Below are 24,886 nucleotides of genomic sequence, written 5' to 3' on the forward strand. Positions count from 1 at the left end.
GGACAAACAGAAAGCAAAAGAATAGTAAGGTAAATGTTCTATATATCCTACACAGATAAGTAAGTGATGCATATATATATCCTATACACACAGAATCAGTTATCACATGGACTAAATGTTACAGCTAAAAGATAAAATGATTTTTTAATCCAACTATTTGCTACCTTCAGAGACATATTTGAAACATAAGATGCAAAAAGGTGGAAAATATTTTTAAATTAGCAATTTAACTCTGAAAACAATTGCTAAAATTTTAAATCTGATGACTTGTTTGCTCAGGGTTTCTGACCAAGGCAGGCTTAAACAACACATTGCATCACTGGGTTCTAGAACAATTTGTCAACAAAGTATGGCACTCACAAGGGAACAGAACATTCCAGCAATGTGTTAGTAGCTTTATTTATCAAGCTTCTAGGATAATGTGTGCCTCTGGCAAAGCATTCTCTTATCATTTTCCAAATTATTGATGCACAGAAAGCCACATTTAGAAATATGAGAGGACAGTTTAGGCATGCAGAAAAAGATACATTCTGAGAAACAATGCATGCTGTTGATTACTTTCCTGGACCTCTTGCTTTCAGTTTTTTTCACATTTGCTCCTTGTATTTTTTATCAGGGTTTAGCTGCATTACTTTTATCAGTAGGAGGAACAGAAGGGTTGGGGTGTGGGGGCAGTCAGAATTATCTGTGGGGCTTTTCCAAACCACATGCAATTATTCCTGAAAATCCATTACATTCCAGGATATGATAGTGGAAAGGGCTAGTGCACTTCGGATAACTGCTCCCCGCCCCCCCCCCCAAAAAAAATTCCTGAAAAACCCATCATCTCGGGTTGAGAATCACTCTTATATATAAACCATATTACCTCCATTCTAAACCTACATTAGCAACGTTCTCCCCACTGTTTAGAGAGCAAGGCACAGCAAAAAATAGTCAAGAATGCTTCTGTGAGGGTTAGACAACTTATCACTAGCCTGCCTGTGGAAGGAAAAGGTCTTTGTAATTTTCTTACATGGAACAAAAAGGAGAACTTGACTTTGAAAAAGGACAAATTTCATACCATTTCTTGGCCATGTAAATCTATTAACATATCAAAACATGTTCCTTCCTCTCCTTCACATATGATAACCTATCAACATAACCTCTATAGAGGTTTACATCAACAACTTCCATGTATGAAAGAGTTCTTAGTTTATACTTTTCTACATTATCTCTGTTCTCTACAATGTATATGTTCTAGTTTATTATCAAAAAAATGGCAACAAGCACATGTTAGGATGCCCAGGATTCCTCTGGGAATGATGAGTTTGTCCAACTGCTTTAGGTGAGTGAAGAGAACTTTGTCTATCAAGGGCCATTGGCCCACTGAGGGTCATATAGTTAAAGAACAACTTGTGAATATGTGTGTGTATGTATATGTATGAGTGTATGTGTATATCTGTGTGGATATACATATACACACACACACACACACACACACACACACACACACACACACACTTATACATACATACATAGATGAAAGAGGGGAGAGAAAAAAATACCTCATTCCTCTTGTCTAGTTTTGAAATTAGCAAAGAACAAAGTAATCAATATAAGTACCACAAATAATTTAAAGCCTATGGCATATCCATATTATGCTCAGGTAAGGCAGGGTCGCTTTAAATATTGATAGGCAAAACATAACTCATAAAGCTATCTTTTTGGGGAGAGTGGGTAATTTCTTTTTTTAATGTAGGAAGGAGAACCAGGTTGCATTGAATCAAATAATAAGGTGATGAAGAATTGGAGATTGAGTATAGATAACGCTTTAGAATTTAGCTTTGGGTAGGCAATAGAGAAATGGGAAGATAGATGGAAAGAGGTGTGGGATAAAAGGAAGAGAGTTTATTTGATTTCATGATTTCAGGATGTTTGTGTGCTAATAATAATGAGCTAGAAAAGGAAAGAGTATTGATGCAGAAGAGTTGAAGAGAGAAATGGCCAAAGGATCAGAGTCATCAAAAGGGCACAACAGCAGTTCCACTTCCACTTAGGATGTGGGAAGCTACAAGAGATTTTCATTTGCACCCTAACAATGAGAAAAAGCTGAATATTCTAAAAATCATAATTTTTCTTGAGTCCACCAGACAAGGAAGGATTTAAGGCAATGAAATGAGATTATCAGTGAGGTTACAAGGCAACTAAGATGAACTGAATTTGAAAGGGTGACAAGACCTTCTGAGAAGAATTAGGACACATGAACGGTTTTACCTTTGGCAAAGTACAGGAGAAAGAGGCAGTAACCATAATAATGGGTAAGAAGAAAACATGAAGTGTTGATATATTCTTAAGGACAAGTGGGGTGAACATACCAGTTTATAATCTCTGAGAGATCCAGACACAAGTGGAGTTCACAGTCATTAGGCAGCATTTTACCACATGCCTCCACTGGGTGCTCATGATTAAGATGAGGGGGGAGGGCTGGGCAGGAGGTTTAAAAGTGCCCATGCCAGTGGCATACAAGCATGGAATCCTGCCTGCTTCCCAGACCCTTCTCTCACATGAAGCAAAACAGAAGCTGTCTAAAGCAATAAAAGCAACAGCATTTTGTGGAGTTTTCAACATATGTAGGCATAAAATGTATGACAGTAACAGCACAAAAGATGGTAGGAAGGAAACAAGTATACTATTAGGTTTTACAGTATGTGAGAAGCAATATAATATTATTTGAAGGCAGACCATGAGAAATTAAAGATGTAAGTGATAAGTTCTAAAGCAACCACTAAATAAAATTAAAAAGACATAATTCATTAGTAGACATAAAATGAAATAATAAAAATCACTTAATTCAAGAAAAGGGGGGCAGACAATTAAATGAAGTTGGGAATCAATAAATGGAGATTGGAAAATTCACAGAAATGTAGAAATTAAAGAGTGCACTTTTAAGCAACCAGTGGATCAAAGAAGAAATCACAAGGGAAATTAGGCACATGAAACAAAAACATGTCATACCAAAACATGGAATGCAGCAAAGGCAGTGCTGAGAGGGAAATTATGTCTCTGAATGCTTACATTTAAAAAGAAGAAAAACCTCAAGTTAGTGACATAGTATCATATCTGGGGGAATCAGGAAAAGCAGATAAAATTAAACCCAAAGGGGAGGGAGGGAAGGAAATTACAAAGATTGACGGAAAGACAAATGAACTAGAAAATAGAAAAAAGAATCAACAAAACTAAAAGTTCTTTGGAAAGTTCAATAAAAATCGAGACCCCTTGAGCTAGACTGACAAAGAAATGAAAGAAAGGATGCAAATAAAAAAGTGAAAGGGGGTCATTACTACTGACCCCACAGAAATAGGACTCTAAGAGGATATTTTGAATTATATGCCTGTAAATTAGATAACATAGATGAAATGGACAAATTCCTAGAAACACAAATTATAAAAACTCACTCAAGAAGACATCAACAGAGCACTAGCAAGTAAAGAGATTGAATCACTGATCAAAAAAAAAAAAAAAATCTCAACAAAGACAAGTCCAGGACCAGATGACTTCACTGGTGAATTTCACCAAACATTCAAAGAATTAACACTGATCTTGGTCAAATTCTACCAAAAACCTGAAGAGGATGAACAATCCCTAATTCATTCTATGAGGCCAGCATCACCCTAATTATAAAGACAGGTAATGAAATAACAAGAAATAAAAATTCAAAACCAATATCTCTTATGAATATAGATGCAAAAGTCAACAAAATAGTAGCAAACCAATTTCAACAGCACATTAAAAAAAACACAAAAACTATACACTATGATCAAATGTGATTTATTCCACGAATACAAGGGTAGTTCAACATAAGAAAATCAATTAATGTCATATACCACATTAATAGAATGAATGGAAAAGCCACATGATCATCTCAATTGATAAAGAGAAGGAATTTGACAAAATTCAGCACCACTTCTTGACAAAAACACTCAGAAAACTAGGAATAGAAGGAAACTTCCCCAACATGATAAAGAGCATATATGAAAAACCCACAGCTAACATATTCACTGGTGAACAATTGAAAGCTTCCCCCTTAAGTCTAGAAACAAGACAAGGATGCCCACCTTCACCAGTGTGATTCAACATGGCACTGGAAGTTGAAGCCACAGCAATTAGGCAAGAAAAGGAAGTAAAAGGCATACAAATTGGATAGTAAGAAGTAAAACTTCCCCTATTTGCAGATAATATGATCCCATATAGAAAAAATGCAAAAAATCCACAACAAAGCTACCAGTACTAGTAAACAAATTCAGCAAAATGGCAGGGTATGAGATCAGCACACAAAAATCAGGTGCAGGGAGAAGACTGTGGGAAGAAGGTGGAGTAGGAAGTACCAGGATACAGTCCTCACAGCAGAACTATTAAACAGGCAGGAACTATCTAAAACAACTATTTCAGAACTCTCAAGTACAGTAGAAGACAATACAACATCCAGGGAAGAGTAGGATGAAGAGGCTGGTAAATTTTGGTAAAGACCAGTAAATTGCTCTCTCCATGTGGCAGTTACTGGAGCTGCACCCCAACTCTCACAGCAGGCTGCCATGGAATACTGCTCCTGGCCGGCTCACTGAAGACAAAGGATGTAAAAATCTTCCCCAAGATCAATGGTGGGCACTGCTGCTCACTGATCGAGGTATTTGATTAGCAACTTTGGATCACTGGGGGTGGGCTCTTAGAGCAGTAATTGTTGCAACCAGCCCTGGACAGAAGTGGCTGATGAGACTTAAAGATGCTATTTTTCCTCAGGGCTGCATTTGCTGGGCAGGTTTCAAGTCCTAAAATACTAGAATCATACAATGTATTTCTCTGACCACAATGGAAATAAATAACAGAGAGAAATGGAAAATTAACAAATATGTGGAAATTAATGTACTCTTAAGCAACCAATGGGTTAAAAAGGAAATCATGAAGCAAATTAGGACATATGTTGAGGAAAATGAAAATGAAAATACAACCTACCAAAACTTATGGGATGCTACAAAGGCAGTGCTGAGAGGGAAATTTATAACTAAATGCTTACGTTAAAAAGAAGAAAGAGAACAAGTCAGAAACTTAACCTCAAACCTGGAGAACTAGGAAAAGAATATCAAACTGAACCCAATGCAAGGAGAAGAAAGGAAATAAAGATGAGAGCAGAGATAAATGAAATAGAGAATAAAAAAATGAGAGTGAATCAACAAAAATAAAAGTTGGTTCTTTGAGAAGATCAATAAAATTTACAAACCTTTAGCTAGACTGACAAAGAACACAAATTTTAAAAATCAGAAATGAAAAGGGGGCATTGCTACTAATCTCATGGAAACAAAAAGGACTATAAGAAGATACTACGAACAACTCTACATCAATAAATTAGATAAACTAGACGAAATGGAAAAACTGTAGAACCACACAAACTACCTACACTGACTCAAGAAGAAACAGAATATCTCAACAAATCAATTACTAGTAAAGAGATTGAATCAGTAATGAAAGAAAAAAAAAAGGCAGGACCAGATAGCTTTGCAAGAGAATTTTCCCAAACATTCCAAGAAAACTTAACACCAATTCTGCTCAAACTCTTCCAGAAAATTAAAGTGGAGGGGACACTTCCTAATTCATTCTATGAAACCAACATCACCACCATCATACCAAAACCACATAAAGCTACAATAAAAAGGAAGATTACAGACCAATACCTATTATGAGTATAGATGTAAAAATCCTCAACAAAATACTAGTAAACCTAATCCATCAGCACATAAAAAGATTTATACACTGTGATCAAGTGGGATTTATCTTTGGTATGCAAGAGTTGTTCAACATAAGAAAATCAATTAATGTAGCAACATAAGAAAATCAATTAATTCTTCATTGACAGAATGAAGAAAAACCACATGATCATCTCAATTGATAAAGAGAAGGAATTTTACAAATTCCAGCATTTGTTTCAACATGATAAACAGCTTATATGGAAACCCCACAGTTAACATAATATTCCACTGTGAAAGACTGAAAGCTTCCCTCTAAGATCAAGAGCAAGACAAGGATGCCCACTGTCACCAATGCTATTCAGTATTGTAATGGAAGTTGTTGCCAGGGAAATTAGGCAAGAAAAATAAAAGACATCCAAATGGAAAGGAAGAAGCAAAACTTTTTTTTTTTTTTTGCAGATGACATGATCCTAGATACAGAAAACCCTACAAAATCCAAAACAATGGTCAAAGAGCTAATAAATGAGTTCATCAAAGTAGGGAAGAAACAATACCAATATCCAAAAATCAGTAGGATTTCTATACACTGGTAATGAACTGGAAGAAGAAATCAAGACAAAAAAATCCATTTACAATTGCAACTAAAAGAATCAGATATCTAGGAATCAAGCTAATCAAAGATGTAAAGGACATGTATGCAAAAAAAAAAAAAAAACACAAAATGTTATTTTATTTAAAACATAAAAAGCAAAGAAGACCTAAATAAATGGAAAAACACTGTGTTCATGGATTGCAAGACTAAATATGTTAAGATGTGAATTCTACCCACAGCACCTTACATGTTCAATGCAATCCCAATCAAAATTCCAACAACCTTTGTAGAAATGGAAAAGCCAATCATCAAACTTATATGGAAGGGTAAGGGGCCCCAAATAGCCAAAGCCATTTTGATAAAGAATGAATTTGGAGGACTCACACTTCTCAATTTTAAAACTTATTATAAAGCCACTGTCATCAAAACACTATGGTACTGGCACAAGGGAAGACATTTAGACCAATGGAATCAAATTGAGGATGCATAAGTCAACTCCCACATTTATGGCCAACTGATTTTTGACAAAGGAGCAAAGACCACCCCATTGGGAAAGAATATACATATGCAGCTGGGAAAACTGGATCTCCATTTCCAAAAGGAAGAAGGAGGATCACTACCTTACACCATATAAAAAAGTCAACTAAAATGGAGAAAGACCTAAACATAAGAGGCAGAACTGTAAAACTCCTAGAAGAAAACAGGGAAGAATCTTCAGGACTTTGTGTTAGGCAACAGTTTCTTTGACTTTACCCCCAAAGCACAAGCAACAAAGAGACAAGTGGGACCCCATCAAAATTAAAAATTTTTGCACCTCAAAGGATTTTATCATCAAAGTAAAATGACAACCTATATAATGGGAGATAATATTTGGAAACCACATATCTGATTAGGGTTTAATATCAAGAATATATAAAGAAATCCTTCAATTTAACAGAAAGACACCCAATTTTTAAAAAAATTGACAAAAGACTTGAATAGACATTTCTCCAAAGAAGATATACAAATGGTCAAAATACATATGAAAAGATGTTTAACATCTTTAGCCGTCAGGGAAATGCAAATCAAAACTACGATGAGATACCATTTCATGTCCACTAGAATGGCTACTAGTAATAAAACAGAAAATTACAAGTTTGGAAAAATAGGAACACTCATTCATTGCTGGTGGGACTGTAAAGTGGTACAGCCACTCTGGAAGACAATTTGGCAGTTCCTCAGAAAGTTAAGTGTAGAAATACCATATGATCTGACATGGGTATATATGTCTGTCCTTGTGCCAGTACCATGCTATTTTGGGTACTGTAGCTTTGTAATGAGTTTTGAAATTGGAGAGTATGTGTCCTCCAACTTTGTTCTTTTCAGGATGTTTTGGCTGGTTAGGACCCCTTGCCCTGAATTAGGAATTGTAGGAAGATGGCAGAATAGGAAACTCTAGGAATCAGTCCTTCCTCCAAAATAACTTGAACTCACAGGAACTATCTGAATCAATCACTTTGAAAGTCCAGATTCTAGAGAAACACTGTGTAGTATCCAGGAAGGAATGGGAGAAAGAAGTTGATAAAAACTGGTGAATTTCACCCTCTCTGCAGCAGCTACCAGCCCCTTTCCTCCAGCCATGGAACCAGCACAGGAGGGACTGGACATAAAGAACTAATCCTTCAAACTCTGGGGATGTGTGGTGTTACCCCATCTCTACCTTTGATCAGCTATTTCAGATTGCTGGGGACCTGCTCTGAGGGTAACCAATGTTCCAATCCCCCTAGGGCAGAGTCAGCAAAAGAATCTTTAAGACAGTAACCTCCCAAACTATGGAAAACAGTTAAATGGTTTCATTAACTGGGCAAGTGCTGAATTAAGAAAACAGCTTCAAAAGCAGAGAAGAAACTCCTGGAGCTGGCCCCCACCCTAAACTCCCTACACAACACAGGGTTGAGCCAGCTTTCATTCTCATTGTGAGTCCCTGGCCCTTTTCTAGAATGAGCAGAGTGGCTCCTGTGTGCATACTGATTTGAATGTATGTCACTGCCAGGCTATCAAGGGGAAGACAGGAACTGAGCTAGGGAACATGTCTCAGGCTTTCACTCCTGGAGTTTGTACTGAGGACAGAGAAGTTGCTTGCAGACAGCTAGAACAGTGTGAACAATTAAGGTGAAACAGCCTGGGGTAAAGGGCTACCTACATTAAGTCACTTAAAACAGCACCCAGGAGAGGTAGGAGTGTGTTCCAAAGAGAGTAAAGGGGGAATTCATTTAAACTGTGGACTTTAAATGGGGAATTCATGGGGCCTCTAGTGAACACAGGCCCAGGAGAAGAAGCAGGCTCCCCAGCTCCAGCTCTCCACAGGCTCAGATAAGACAGAGAGGAACCTGAACTTTCCATTTACCTCAGATAGTCTGCTTGATAGAAGTAAGCTCTAAAGGAGACCACCAACAAGAGCAGAGCCAATCTGCAAGACAGTAAAAGGAGATCTTTTCTTTGGTTTGTTCACTTTGATTAGCCCACCCCCTACTCCCAGAGTCAGCAGCTTCCAATGCACACAGAACTGAAGCCTTGACTGGATTCTTGCCTGGTGAGGTCCCTGCACAGCAGGCTACCACAGTTGAAGAGAGGCAGGGCTGTAGGGGGAGGTGGCCCAAGAGCACCATGTGGCAATCAGATTTTCTGACAAGCCCATAATGGACTTCTGAAAAGAGCTGCACCTCCTCTGTGAGGCCCCAGCACTGGTTTGGCTGGGTATAACATAGTCAAATGCCATAGGAGACATTCAATACTAACACAGGCAACTACAAAATCTTAGATGAGCAAGGGAAATCAATTTTCAGAATAACCTTGTCAAGATAATCAAATGCCAAGAAACCAAGAAATAACCACAAGACACATGAAGAAGCAAGAAGACATGGCCAAGCCAAATGACCAAGTTAAAAAGCTGGAGGAGACATAGAATTTGGAACAACTAATCAAAGACGTTCATACAAATCTCCTAAAGAACTTCAATGAGTTGTCTAAAGAGATAAAGGATATCAAGAAAACTAGAAGAACATAATGAAGAATTTGAAAGAATAGAAAAATAGCAGATCTTACAGAAATGAAAGATACTGTAGAGCAAACTAAAAATATACCCATGGGGTCTCATTCTCAGGGAAACTTAATACAGAATAAGCCCTCCTCCTGAGGCCTGAACCTGTCTGGACTGGGAAAATCTGATTGGGGTCGATAATATCTGGGGAGACCCTCTCACAAAAAGGTTACATAGATGCAGGGCTAGAACCAGATAATCAGGAGCTAAAAAATTCTTATCAACTAAACAGAAGCTATGTTAGATGTCTAGAATAAGTTGAACTGAACACCAAAGAACAGATAGAGAACAAGGCCAATCAACAAGAAAACCTGTCACAAGAGTGAAACCAAGTTCCAAAATAAATAATCAAGAAAAACAGATGCCCAGACAGCTAAAAATAATGAGCCATACTGAGAAACACAAAAATGTGGACCAGCCAAAGGAATAAACTACTTCAACTGAAATACAGGAATTGAAACAACTAACTAAAGATGTTCAAACAAATCTACTAATCAAATCAATGAGCTGAAGGAAAATGTGGCAAAAGAGATAAAGGATATAAAGAAGACACTGGATGACCATAAAGAATTCGTAAGCTTGAAAAAACAAATGGCAGAATTTAAGGGAATGAAAGCCACAGTAGAAAAAAAGAAAAACAATGGAGACATGCAACAGTATATCTGAAGAGGCAGAAGAAAGGATCAGTGAACTAGAAGACAGGACATTTGAAATCATACACACAAAAGAACAGATAAGGAAAAGAATGGAAAAATATGAGCAGGGTCTTAGGGAACTCAATGACAACATGAAATGCAGGAATATATGTTTTATGGGTGACCCAGAAGGGAAAGGGGGTAGAAAGAATAGAAGAAATAGTCACTGAAAATTTCCCAACTCTTATGAAAAACATAAAATTACAGATTCATGAAGCACAGCATACCCCAAACAGAACAGATCTGAATATACCTACTCAAAGACACTTTAGACTAATCAGATTGTCCAATATCAAAGAGAGAATTCTGAAACAGCTAGAGAAAAGTGATCCATCACATACAAGGGAAGCTCAATAAAACTATGTACAGGTGTCTCTGTGGAAACTATGGAGGCAAGAAGGCAGTGGTATGATATATTTAAGATACTGAAAGAGAAAAACTGCCCACCACCCACCAGGAATTCTCTATCTGGCAAAACTGTCTTTCAAAAATGAGGAAGAGATTAAAATATTTTCAGAGACACTAAGAGAGCCTGTGAATAAGAGAACTATGCTACAAGAAATATTAAAGGGAGTGCTACAGGAAGATAGGAAAAGACAAGAGGGAGAGGTTTGGAGAAGAGTGTAGAAATGAAGACTATCAAGAAGGGTAAAAGGACAAAAGACAAAAGACAAAATGGTAGAAGAAAGTATTGTCCCTACATAATAACGCTAAATGTTAATGGATTAAACCCACAATGAAAAGATGCAGACTGGCAGAATGGATTAAAAAAACAGGACCCATCTATATGCTGTCTACAAGACACTCACTTTAGACACAAGGACAAAATAGGTTGAAAGTGAAAGGTAGGAAAAAGATACTTCATGCAAACAACAACCAGAAAAGAGTGGGGGTAGCTATGTTAATACCAGACAAATTACACTTCAAATGTAAAATAATTAAAAGAGACAAAGAAGGACACTATTAATAAAAAGACAATTCATCAAGATATAACTACCAAATATTTATGCACTGAGCCAGAGTACCCCAAAATACATGAGGCCAATACTGAAGGGAGAAGTAGATACCTCCATAATAATAGGCAGAGACTTCAATACACTACTCTCATCAATGGAGAATATCTAGAAAGAGGACCGATAAGGAAACAGATGTTGAATTGTATGATAAATGAACTAGACGTGACAGATATTTATAGAACACTACACCCCACAATAGCAGGATACACATTTTTCTCAAGTGCTCATGGATCATTCTCTAGGATAGACCAATGTTGGGTCACAAAGCAAGTCTCAACAAATTTAAAAATATTGATATTATACAAAACACCTTCTTGGATCATAATGGAATAAAGTTGGAAATCAATAAAAAGGAGAAGGTTGGAAAATTCACAAATATATGGAGGCTAAAAACACAACTAACCAATGGGTAAAGGAAGAAATTACAAGATAAATTAGTAAATATCTTGACATAAATGCAAATGAGAGCACAACATATCAAAATTTATGGAATGCAGCAAAGGTGGTGCCGAGAGGGAAATTTGTTGCTCTTAACACCTATATTAAAAAAGAAGAGCAAAAATTGAGGAATTAACTGGTGACTTTCTATAGGAGGAACTATAGAAAGAACAGCAAACTAATCCCAAAGCAAACAGAAGGAGAGAAATAACAAAGATTAGAGCAGAAATAATGACATTGAGAACTGGAAAACAATAGAGAGAATCAACAAAACCAGAAGTTGGTTCTTTGAGAAAATCAGTAAAATCCATGGACCCTTAGCTAGGTTAACAAGAAAAAAGGAGGGGAAGAGGATTCAAATAAATACAACCAGAAATGGGAAAGGGGACATAAATACTGATCCCACAGAAATAAAGGAGATAATAAGAGGATACTATGAGAACTATACGCTAATAAACTAGATAGCTAAGATGAAATGAACTTCCTAGAAAAGCATAAACAACCAACATTGACTCGAGAAGAAATAGATGACCTCAACAAACCAATCACAAGTAAAGAGATTGAGTCAGTCATCAAAAAACTCCCAAAAAAAGAAAAGCCCAGGACCTGATGGCTTCACATGTGAATTCTACCAAGCCCTCAAGAAAGAATTAGTACCACTGCTGCTAAAACTCTTCAAAAAACTTGAAGAGGAGGGAAAGCTATCCAACTCATTCTATGAAGCCATCACCCTAATACCAAAACAAAACAAAGATGCTACATCTAAGAAAATTTTAAACCAACCTCTTTAATGAATACAGATGCAAAAATCCTCAACAAAATACTTGCAAATTGAATCCAGCAGCACATTAAAAGAATTGTGTACCATGACCAAGTGGGATTTATTACAGGTATGCAAGGCTGGTTCAACAAAAGAAAATCAATAATGTAATACACCACATCAATGAATCAAAGCAGAAGAACCACAGATCATCTTGATTGATGCAGAAAAGGCATTTGACAAAATTCAACATCCTTTCTTGATGAAAACACTCAAGAGGATAGGAATAGAAGGGAACTTTCTCTGGATGATAAAAGCAATATATTAAAAACCCACAGCTAACATAATACTCATTGGGGAAAGACTGAAAGCTTTCCCTCCAAGATCAGAAACAAGACAGGGATGCCTCTTGTCACCATTGTTATTCAACATTGTTTGGAAGTTCTAGCTAGAGCAATTAGGCAAGAAAAAGAAATAAAAGGCATCCAAATTGGAGATGAAGATATAAAACGTTCACTTTTGCAGCTGAAATGATCCTATATGTAGAAAACCCAGAAAAAATCTACAGCAAAGCTACTAGAGCTAATAAATGAATAGAGAAAAGTGACAGAATACAAGATCAACATGAAAAAATCAGTAGTGTTACTGTACACAAGTAATGAGCAACAGGAGAGGAAATCAAGAAAAAAATCCCATTTACAATAGCAACCAAAATAATCAAGTATTTAGGTATAAACTTAACCAACGCCACAAAAGACCTATACAGAGAAAACAAGAAACTGCTAAAAGAAATTAAACAGGACCTAAAAAATGGAAAAACATACTGTGTTCATGGATGGAAAACTAAATATAGTGAAGATGTCAATTCTACCTAAATAATTTATAGATTCAATACAATACCAATTAAAATACCACAACTTAGGTTGCAGAAATAGAAAAACCAGTAACCAAATTTATCTGGAAGACCAAGGTGCCCCAATAGCCAAAAATATCTTGAGAAAGAGGAATGAAGAGGAAGGTCTCACACTACCTGTCTTTAAAGCATACTAAAAAGCTACAGTGGTCAAAACAGCATGGCACTTATATAAAGATAGATATATTGTCCAATGGAATTGAATAGAGTGTTCAGAAATAGACCCTGTCATCTATGGGCAATTGATCTTTGATAAGGCAGTCAAGAAAATGCAACTGGGAATGAGCAGCCTCTTCAATAAATGTTGTTTGGAGAACTGGATATCCATACTGAAAAGAATGAAAGAGGACTCCTATCTCACGCCTTATACAAAAATTAACTGGAAGTGGATCAAAGACCTAAACATTAAGGCTAAGACCATAAGACTTTTAGAAGAAAATGTAGGGAAATATCTTAAAGATCTTGTGATAGGAGGAAGTTTCCTAGAACTTACACGTAAAGCATGAGCAATCAAAGAAGAAATTGATAAATGGGATCTCCTCAAAATTAAACACTTTTGTACATCAAAGGACTTTTCCAGAAAAGTAAAAAGGCAGCCTACACAATGGAGACAATATTTGGAAATGACATATCAGATAAGAGTTTCATATCCAGAATCTATAAAGAGATCCTAGAACTCAACAACAGAAAGACAAACAACCCAATTAGAAAATGGGAAAATGACATGGACAGACACTTTTCTAAAGAGGAAATACAAAGGGCTCAAAAACATATGAAAAGATACTCAACTTCAATGGCTATTAGGGAAATGCGAATCAAAACCACAATGAGGTATCATCTCACACCTACTATAATGGCCATTATTAAAAAAAAGAAGAAAATTGCAAGTGCTGGAGAGGAGGTGGAGAAAGAGGCACCCTTGGTCACTGTTGGTCAGAATGTAGAATGGTGCAGCCATGCTGGAAGGCAGTGTGGTGGTTCCTTAGGAAGCTAAGTAGAGAACTGCCATATGATCCAGCAATTCCATTACTAGGTAAATACTCAGAGGAACTGAAAGCTAAGACACAAATAGACATTTGTAAACCAATGTTTGTAGTGGCCTTATTCATGATTGCCAAGAGATGGAAACAGCCCAAATATTCATTAACAGCCAAGTTGGTAAACTGTGGTATATACATTTGATGGAATATTACACAGCTGTAAGATAGAACAAAGTCATGGAACATGTAACAACACTGATGAACCTTGAGGATGTTATGGTGAGTGAAGTTAGCCAGAAACAAAAGGAAAAATACTGTATGGTCTCACTAATATGAGCTAACATTAATGAGCAAACTCTGAGAGTTAAAGCTGAGAACACAGTTTATCAGGAGATTGAAAAGTTGAGATTGGGCATTTGATGCTGAAGAAGTACAGAATGTTCAACTGGATTTATTGTTTAGATCCAGAAATGGATAGCACAATACTGTGTGATGGTAGCACAATATTGTAAGTACACTGAACAAAGATGTCTGTTAGTACAGTTGAAAGAGGAAAGCTAGGGGCATGTATGATACCAGAATGAAAGATAGATGATAAAGACTGGGACTCTATAACATGGTGAAACCTAGAGTGGTCAATGATGGTAAATAAATGTACAAATATAAAAATCTGTTTACATGTTTACCTTTACCAGTGCATTCATTTCTTCATTTGGCTTCCAGTTGCTGTCTAGTGTCCTTTCATTTCAGACTGAAGGACTCCCTTTAGCATTTCTTTTAGAAAAAAATCTCAACTGTTATTTTTCTGGAATGTCCTCATTTCTCCATTTTTCAAAGTCTTGCTGGATATAGAACTCTTGGTTGACGGGTTTTTTCTTTGAGCATTTTCCCATGTCTTCCCACTGCCTTCTGACCTCCATGGTTTCTAATGAGTAACTGGCTTTTAATCTTATTGAGGATTGTTTTGTAAGTGACCACCATACTTTCTTGCTGCTTTCAAGAGTCTCTTTGTCTTTGTCTTTTGACAATTTATTATGTTTTTCAATGTGAAACTCTTTGCATCTAACCTACTTAGAGTTCACTGAATTCCTTAGAAGTATAGCTTCATGTCTTTCATCAAATTTGGGAAGTTTGGGGCCATTATTTCTTCAAATTCTTTCTGCCCTTTTTTTCTCTCCTCTCCTTTTGGGGCTCCTATTATGTTTCTATTCATACACTTCCTAGTATCTCACAGAGTTCTTAGGCTCTGTTATTTTTCTTCACTTTTTAAAAAAATGCCTGTCCTTAGGCTGGATAAATTCAATAGACCTATCTTCAGGTTCACTGATTTCTTTCTTCTGCCTGTTCACTTCTTCTGTTGAAACCCTTTAATAAGTTTTTCATTTCATTTATGGTACTTTTCAACTCCAGAATTTCTATTTGGTTCCCTTTTACAATTTCCATCACTTTAATGATAGTCTCCATTTGTTGAGACTTTTTTTTTCCTGGATTGCTTTAGCTCTTTGCCCATGGTTTCCTTTAGCTCTTTGAACATGTTTGAGACATTTAATTTAAAGACTTTGTCTAGTATGTTCAATGTCTGTGTTCCTCAAGAACATTTTCTGTTAATTTCTTTTCTTTTTTTTTTTTCCTGTGACTGGACCATACTTTCTTTCTTCATGTCTCAAAATTTTTTGTTGAAAACTGGACAATTTGAATATTATAATGTTGTAACTGTGGAAATAAAATTCTTCCCGCTCCCCAGTTCTTATTGCTGCTTTTTAGTGACTTTTCTAAACGTGTAGTTTCTGAAGTCTCTGTTCCTTTAGCTTGTGGTGAACTAGTGGTTTCATAGAGATTTCCTTAAACACCTGGAGAAAAAGAAAGAAAGGGGGCAGGAAAGGAAAGAAATATATTTTCTGTCCTTTACAATTTGCTCTGTGTTGAGGCACTTCTGCAATACTTAATCAGGCTATGTACAACTCTAATTTAGCCTACCTTTTCCTGATTGCACAGAGCATTAGAATCAAAGGCGAACTATTAGGGCCTTCTCCGATTTTTCCTGGGGATGCTCACAGCCTTGTACATGCACATGGCCTTCTAAATTCCCAGGAATATGCTGGAACTTTTGAAAGCTCCCTATGGAAACCTTATTCCCTAGTTTTTCCTTTTAAAGTTTATTTGTATTTATTTGCTCTTGTATTCTGCTTCTAGTTTCATCTTCATTACTGAAGTGAATTTCTAAAATTTCTAATTCTGTTCTGAGTTAGTTTCTGTCACCTCTACTTTCAAACATTCTCTTTTTCCAATCATCTTGTTTCTGAGTTCTTCTTCTGATTGAAGGAGGAGGAGGAGAAAAAACAGCAGCAGTGACAGAGGTCATATGTGGCCCAAAAAAGCCTAAAGTATTTACTCTCTGGCCCCTTACAGAACAAGTTTGTTCACTTCTATTCTAGAGGCAGTTCCACCTTTCCTCTGGATAGCTCCTCCCTGTTCCATGCTGTGTAGATGGTGCTTTCAATCACTGAACACCAACAGAAGAGTGAGATATGACCCAAACAGGGGACATTACGTGGAATCTTTTCTGGAGCTGATACACAGATATTAGGAGAGAGAAGTTCCTTCTACTGGTAATGGTTAGCTGAGGGGTTGTGAATTCCAGGATGCTGGTCACTTCTCTTATCAACATGCAGGAAGCCTTTTTGCAATGGGGAAAGAGGAGGCTGGGGTTCTGAAAGAAGTTGCAGTGATCAAGCATTCTTGATGCATTCTGAAGCAGCTGCATTCTTGGTCTCTGCAGTTAAATGAGCCAATAAATTTACTCTTTTTCTTAAGTTGGTTTGAGGTGGGTCAGATACTTGCAACCCCAGAACTCCAAACTGACATAGTTGTATACAGCGAAAATATATTTACACAGCCACTTAAAGGATTTTTCTCAAAATCATTTCCTCTAAAATGCAGGGGTATTCGCCTACCCCACCTCCATGGTTGCTAACATGACCACAGACATAGGGGACTGGTGGTTTGATGGGTTGAGCCCTCTACCACAGGTTTTACCCTTGGGAAGACGGTTGCTGCAAAGGAGAGGCTAGGCCTCCCTGTAATTGTGCCTAAGAGCCTCCTCCCGAATGCCTCTTTGTTGCTCAGATGTGGCCCTCTCTCTCTGGCTAAGCCAACTTGAAAGGTGAAATCACTGCCCTCCCCCCTACGTGGGAACAGACACCCAGGGGAGTGAATCTCCCTGGCAACGTGGAATATGACTCCCGGGGAGGAATGTAGACCTGGCATCATGGGACGGAGAACATCTTCTTGACCAAAAGGGGGATGTGAAAGGAAATGAAATAAGCTTCAGTGGCAGAGAGAATCCAAAAGGAGCCGAGAGGTCACTCTGGTGGGCACTCTTATGCACACTTTAGACAACCCTTTTTAGGTTCTAAAGAATTGGGGTAGCTGGTGGTGGATACCTGAAACTATCAAACTACAACCCAGAACCCATGAATCTCGAAGACAGTTGTATAAAAATGTGGCTTATGAGGGGTGACAATGGGATTGGGAAAGCCATAAGGACCACACTCCACTTTGTCTAGTTTATGGATGGATGAGTAGAAAAATAGGGGAAGGAAACAAACAGACAAAGGTACCCAGTGTTCTTTTTTACTTCAATTGCTCTTTTTCACTCTAATTATTATTCTTGTTATTTTTGTGTGTGTGCTAATGAAGGTGTCAGGGATTGATTTGGGTGATGAATGTACCACTATGTAATGGTACTGTAAACAATCGAAAGTACGATTTGTTTTGTGTGACTGTGTGGTTTGTGAATATATCTCAATAAAATGAAGATTAAAAAAAAAATCATTTCCTCTAAGAGCATTATTTTAGCTATAAGAAGATTAAAGACTAAGAAAAGAAATAAAAGCTTAATAAGGAGTATAAGAGAAATTACTTTGCCTGTGAGCAAGATAAAACCTTAGCTAAGAATGTATAAATTAGTTTAAATTTTAAAAAGGCATGCACTAAATAAATTCAGTTTATGGTTTCCAGTAAAATGGAGGGAATAATTGGGTTAGTGAGAGCAACTAACATCATATTCTGATGGGCCAGTGCTAGCAGAATTTGAATTAGAAAATATAAATTACTGTTGTAATGGAGTGGAGTCCTGTCAGAGTCAGCAGGGAGCTTTTTCAAACACAAGTTATGAAAGGCCATATCTAGGACTACTGGATTAACCCTGATAAAGAGAAAAAATTGAGTACTACTCTAATGTGTGCACCTTAACCATTAAAATTTTTTTGTGTATTTTGTATTTTTCTGTGGGATTTTTAAAGTGATAGTTGCAAAATCCTTAGCTCTGTTATCTCTAAATACAAGTTCATACAGCTGTTACATGGTTTCATCGATGCTACAATTTTTTTCACTTGGTTACACATAGTGGTAGCAAGGACATGTATAAATTTCTTAGCTCTTTTATATCAAGGTCAGATCCAAAACAAAATTTAACAAAGACCAGGATATCAGAAAGTCACAGAAGCAAACATTTGGGATTCGTTAAGATATTTTATGATAATATCAGAGCAACCATCCCTTTACCTTGAATAAGTGAATGAACAAAACTCTAACACAGATAAATAATTTAGGATTGGCCTTAATTAGCTACTGATGTGATTCTCTGGAGACCAAAATCATTCATCTATAAACCCCACAGATGCCAGGTCCTCAGACTCCTGAAAGCAACCTCCTTCAGCTCTTCATTAGAATGACTGAAAGGACCACCAAATGCTCTTTCTGATACTAGAGCATTGATACAAAAAACCTTGTGAACTCCAAGAATGGAATGGAATCCTCTGTGGTTCTGTGGAATGGATCCAACAGACTTTGAGTACTTTCAAATGGGAGTCTCTGGGCTGTAGGTACATAATTCTAAGGGAAAGGCCCATGCCAGTTTTATTGATGGTTTCACCTGTAATTTATTCCACACAGAGTTCTGTTGTTCTACTTACTGCTGGAGAAGATATGCATGAGAAAGAGAGCAGGCCAGGAAAGAACCAGCTCTGCCATTTTATTTTCTTGTGATTCTTTACAAAAGAACCCTTTTCTGTCTGTTTTTTCTTAAAGTCTCTGTAATCAAAGGAGAGCTAGTTATTGATTTGGATAAGGAAGGGGATCAAAATGGTGGCTATCATCCTCCGTTTTGCTTAATTTGTTTCAAAACAGTACATGCACTTCCTCCTAGTTTGGTCTAAGAACTGAAGTTGGACATTTTCCAGACAGCTCTGGAAGCTAACCAAAATCAAAACTTGGGTTACATATTAGGAAAATAATTCTCTGAATGACCCTTCCTGGCTTTTCTGATACATCCTGTCCCTTCCTGGAAGCTCAGGTGAATTTTAGCAAAGGTTTTTCTATTTTTCTTGCCATCTTGACTCAGTCTAGAAAGAGAACATCCTGTCAAGACCCTTAGTAGTAGTAGTAGTAGCAGTAGTAGTAGTAGGAGGAGGAGGAGGAGGAGGATTATATGACAAATCACTTTGACAAACATTGTCACATTTGATCTCATAGCAATCCTGGGAAGGAGGGAGGGCAAGTACTTCATTCTGTGGATTAGCACTGAGATTCAGAAAAGTTAAGACAGTAAAACAGTAGGTGCTTGAAATTCAAGTCTTTTAGCTATAACTCAAATTAAGGATGTGTAATCTGATGCTCAAAGAGGTTATACACCCTACCCAAGTTCTCACAACCAGTTGGTTACAGACCCTGAATTTGACTGATTTAATAGCCGGTGGAACCAGAGAAATCTGCCTCTCAAATGTTAATAGGATTCTGGACCTGGACCTGAGTAGCTAGCATTGTTTTCAAGAGCTGCCCCTGGAACATGGACTAGGTTTGCTTTGTCATGTTCCAGAGAGCTCACTGGAGGAAGGATGGAGAAATGAAATTTAACCTAACATGAGAAAGATATATCTAATACCTATAGTTATCCCATCATTTACCTCATAAGTGGAGAAATGGTCATGCAGCAATAACCTGATAATATGGCAGGTTATAGTATAGGAAACCCAAGCCACTTGCAGGCTTAGAAAACATCACAGGTCCCCATTCCAGCCCCATGATTCCAGCCCCATGATTCCTAATACTCTGGATAAATGGAAAGGAATTAAAAAGGATTTGAAAGTAGAAGTGATGATTCACTGAGGATGATGTCTGCATTATGTAAAATTTGTCTTTATTTTTAAAGATCAGGTAGGGAGAGTAGAGGGAAATGGATTAAGAATTAAATCAATTGGACTTGGAGACACAAAAGAGTGGGGGACAAACAAGTAGGGAAGGAAAGAAAAAGGAGCAAGTTATGTTCCATCAGAGAGATCATATGGAGGAAAACTGCAAACTGCATCTCAAACCTGATAAATTCAAAAGTACCTGATAAAGTCAACCATGAGTTTTCTACAACAATAACAGAAAGGTATTACCAAATTTAAAACAATTCAAAATCTACATTAGTCCATTTATTCCACTTCGCTCTGAAGAAATATTTAACCAAACAGCACGACTGGCTATTCTAAGTTTCACATTTTCTGGACACATACTTTTTGAAAATGGTCTGCAGTGCCCTTAAACTGTGAAGCTCAAAAAAGGAGAGGATGTAATCAACATGGTGATGTAAACAGTTACTGAAAACTTCTCTGCAGAGATTCAGCAGGAAAACGGACAATTCTGACTTGTTCAGAACTCTGAAGGAAGAATGTATAGACTGGAGAAGGACCCTACAAATGCTGAATTGAAGACAGAAAAATATTAGGTAGGAAAACCCTGTCCTAGACCAGCCAGTCCTCACCCCTCCCCTCACTTGGTCTCACACAGTGCAGCAAGAGCACAGAAACAACAGCCAGGATCCTTCCCACCTCCCAGTGAGGACACAGACAATAAAATCTCTCACAACAGTGAGACAGATTCCCACCATCTAGAGACCTGGGGCACAGGGGAGAACATTTCAAGGCCCAGGACAATGAGGGATGAAGAGTCTGAGAGAACATGGATAGAGACTTAGTTTCCAGCCCTGGATCTGAAAGCCTGCCCCCACCCTTAGGGAAACAGCAGCAGACAGCCTGATCAGTTCCTGGGGGTGGCAGCTGGGAGAGTCCTCCACCATAAATAAAATGGGGGACACAGTCCCACATTGAGTTAGATTTTGGCTGGTAAAGTGAGGGAACAGGAATCCCACCTATCAGCCCCACCTTGTCAGAAGCTACCTGGGTTCCAGGAGATAAATTCAGCCCCATCTAGTCAGACAACCTGCGCTCCAGAAGGAAAACACCTTCTGAGGATGCTTAAGTCATTGAACAGCATCATCTGTTGGGCAGACCACAAAATACAAGGAAACTGCAGGGCTTCTCAGAGCCTCTCCAGACACTATCCCAGGCCAACTGGACCCGGACTATGTCTCCTGTGCAGGAAACAGGCCCTGTTTGGCTGAGAAATATGGACAATCCAATGATTAAAGCAGTGTCCTAAAATAAACCCAGGGCTTCCTGGCTGGCAAAAAACAATGCACCACTGAGAGCCAGCAGACTTCTTGTACCCACACACAGAGACCTTGCTGTGGTACCCAGTGTCTACCCCCATCCCTGAGGCAGGCTGCGGTGGGCACCTGATTTGGGGGGAAGCTAGGGGGCCAGAGCCAATCTGACATCTGACAGATAAGAAAGACAAAGAACAGATAAAGATCAAAGTAACCAACAAACAACCTCTATGCAAAAGAGAGAAAATGACCTCCAGAATAAACTAATCAAGAAAATCAGATGTCTGGACAGCAAAAAATCATGATTCATACTAGGAAGCATGACGATATGGCCCAGTCAAAGCAACAAACTAACACTTCACCTGAGACACATGAGTTGAAACAACTAACTTACAGATGTTCAAACAAATCTTCTAAATCAAATCAGTGAGTTGAAGGAAAATGTGGCAAATGAGATGAAGGATGTAAAGATGACACAGGGTGTCCATACAGAAGATCTTGAAAGCTTGAAGAAACAAATGACAGGACTTATAGGAATGAAAGGCATAATAGAAGAGAAGGAAAACACAATGGAGATATACTAAAGCAGATTCAAAGAGAGGCAGAAGAAAGTATTAGTGAACTAGAAGACAGGACATACAAAATCTTACACAGAAAAGAAAAGATAGGGAAAAGAATGGAAAAATATGAGCAGAGTCTCAGGGAACTGAATAACAACATGAAGCACATGAATATACATGTCATGGGTGTCCCAGAAGGAGAAGAGAAAGAAAAAGGGGCAGAAAGAATAATGGAGGAAATATCACTGAAAATTTCCCAATTCTTAAAAAAGACATAAAATTACAGGTCCAAGAAGTGCATCATACTCCAAACAGAATAGATCCAAAAAGACCTACTCCAAGACACTTACTAATCAGACTGTCAAATCTCAAAAACAAAGAGAGAATTCTGAAAGCAGCAAGAGAAAAGTGATCCATCACAAACAAGGGAAGCTCAATAAGACTAAGTGTGGATTTCTCAGCAGAAACCATGGAGGTGAGAAAGCAGTGATATGATATATTTAAAATACTGAAAGAGAAAAACTATCAACTAAAAATTCTACATCCAGCAAAACTGTCCTTCAAAAATGAGGGAGAATTTGAAATATTTTCAGACAAACAGATACAGAGAGTTTGTGAACAAGAGACCTGCTCTACAAGAAATACTAAAGACACTACAGGCAGATATGAAAAGACAGGAGAAAGAGGTTTGGAGAAGAGTATAGAAATGAAAATTATCAGTAAGAGTAACCAAAAGGGTAAAAAAGAAAGGAAAAAAAATAAGATAGGACATATAAAATCCAGAAGACAAAATGGCCGAAGAAAGTACTGCATTTACAATAATAACATTAAATGTTAATGGATTAAACTCACCAATCAAAAGGCATAGACTGGCAGAATGGATAAAAAATAGGATCCAAATATATGCTGTCTACAAGATGCTCACTTTAGACCCAAGAACAAGTTGAAAGTGAAAGGTAGGAAAAAGATATTTCATGCAAACAATGACCAGAAAAGAGTGGGCTAGCTATACTAATATCAGACAAATTAGACTTCAAATGTAAAACAATTAAAAGAGAAAAAGAACTACACTGTGTATTTTAAAAAGGACAATTCATCAAGAAGACATAACAATCATAAATATTTATGCACCGAGCCAGAGTGCCCCAAAATATATGAGGCAAAGACTGACAACACTGAAGTGAGAAGGAGACACCTCTACAGTAATAGCTGGAGACTTCAATACACCACTCTCAACGATGGATAGAACATCTAGGAAGAGGATTGTGATGGTTAGGTTCATGTGTCAACTTGGCCAGGTGACAGTACTCAGCTGTCTGGTCAAGCAAACACTGGCCTAACAATTGCTGTGAGGATGTTTGTGGCTGGTTAATAAACCAATAGGCTGGTTTATTAAAACATCAGTCAATTGACTGCAGCTGTGGCTGATGACTCACCAAACGGCATGTCTTCCACAATGAGAGAATGCAATTGGCTGGATTTAATCCAATTAATCAGTTGAAGACTTGTAAGCGAGGCAGATAGATGACCTTCACTTCTTCTTCAGCTGCCCAGCGAAGCATTTCCTGAGGAGTTCGTCGAAGTTGCCGGTTTGTTTCTTGAGGAGTTCATTGGACATCTTCCTTGGAGTTGACAGTTTGCTGACTGCTCTACAGAATTTGGACTTGTGCATACCCACAGTTGCGTGAGTCACTTTTATAAATTTTATAGTCATAGACACCTCTCATTGATTCTGTTTCCCTAGAGAACTCTAATACAAGGATGAAAAAGGAAACAGAGATTTTGAATAATGTGATAAATGGACTAGATTTAACAGACAGTTACAGAATACTGCAGTCCACAACAGAAGGATATACATTTTTCTCAGGAGCTCATGTATCATTCTCCAAGACAGAACACACGTTGGGTCACAAAGCAGCTCTCAATAAATTTGAAAAGATCAAAATTATACAAAACACTTTCTTGGATCATAATGGAATGAAGTGGAAATCAATAATAGTTGGAAGGCTAGAGAATTCACAAATATATGGAGACAAAAGAACACACTCTTAAACAACCAGTGGGTTCAAGGAATAAATTACAAGAGAAATCAGTAAATATCTTGAGGCAAGTGAAAATAAGAACACAACATATCAAAACTTATGGGATGTAAATCAAGACATTATGTTGAGTGAAATTAGCCAGAAACAAAAGGAAATACTCTATGGTCTCAGTAATATGAACTAATTATAATGAGCAAAGTCTGAGAGTTAAAGTTCAGAACACAGGAGATAGAAAGAGTGTAGATATTGGGCATTTGATGCTGAAGGAGTACATAATGTTCAACAAGTTTGATTGTAAAGGTCCAGAAATGGGTAGCACAATACTATGTGGTGAAAGCACAATATTGTAAGTATAATGAACAAAGCTGCATGGGTATATGGTTGAAAGAGGAAGGCTAGGGGCAAGTATGACACCAGAAAGAAAAATAGATGCTAAAAACTGGGACTATATATCTTAGCAAAGCCTAGAGTAAACAATGATGGTGATGAAATGTACAAATATAAGAAAGTTTTTACATGAGGGAGAACAAATGAATGTCACCATTGTAAGATGCTGAAAATGGGATGATATATGGAAAAAATCAATGCAAACTAGGGTC

The sequence above is a fragment of the Choloepus didactylus genome, chromosome 5, assembly GCF_015220235.1.
Source record: "Choloepus didactylus isolate mChoDid1 chromosome 5, mChoDid1.pri, whole genome shotgun sequence".
NCBI classification, from domain to species: domain Eukaryota; kingdom Metazoa; phylum Chordata; class Mammalia; order Pilosa; family Megalonychidae; genus Choloepus; species Choloepus didactylus.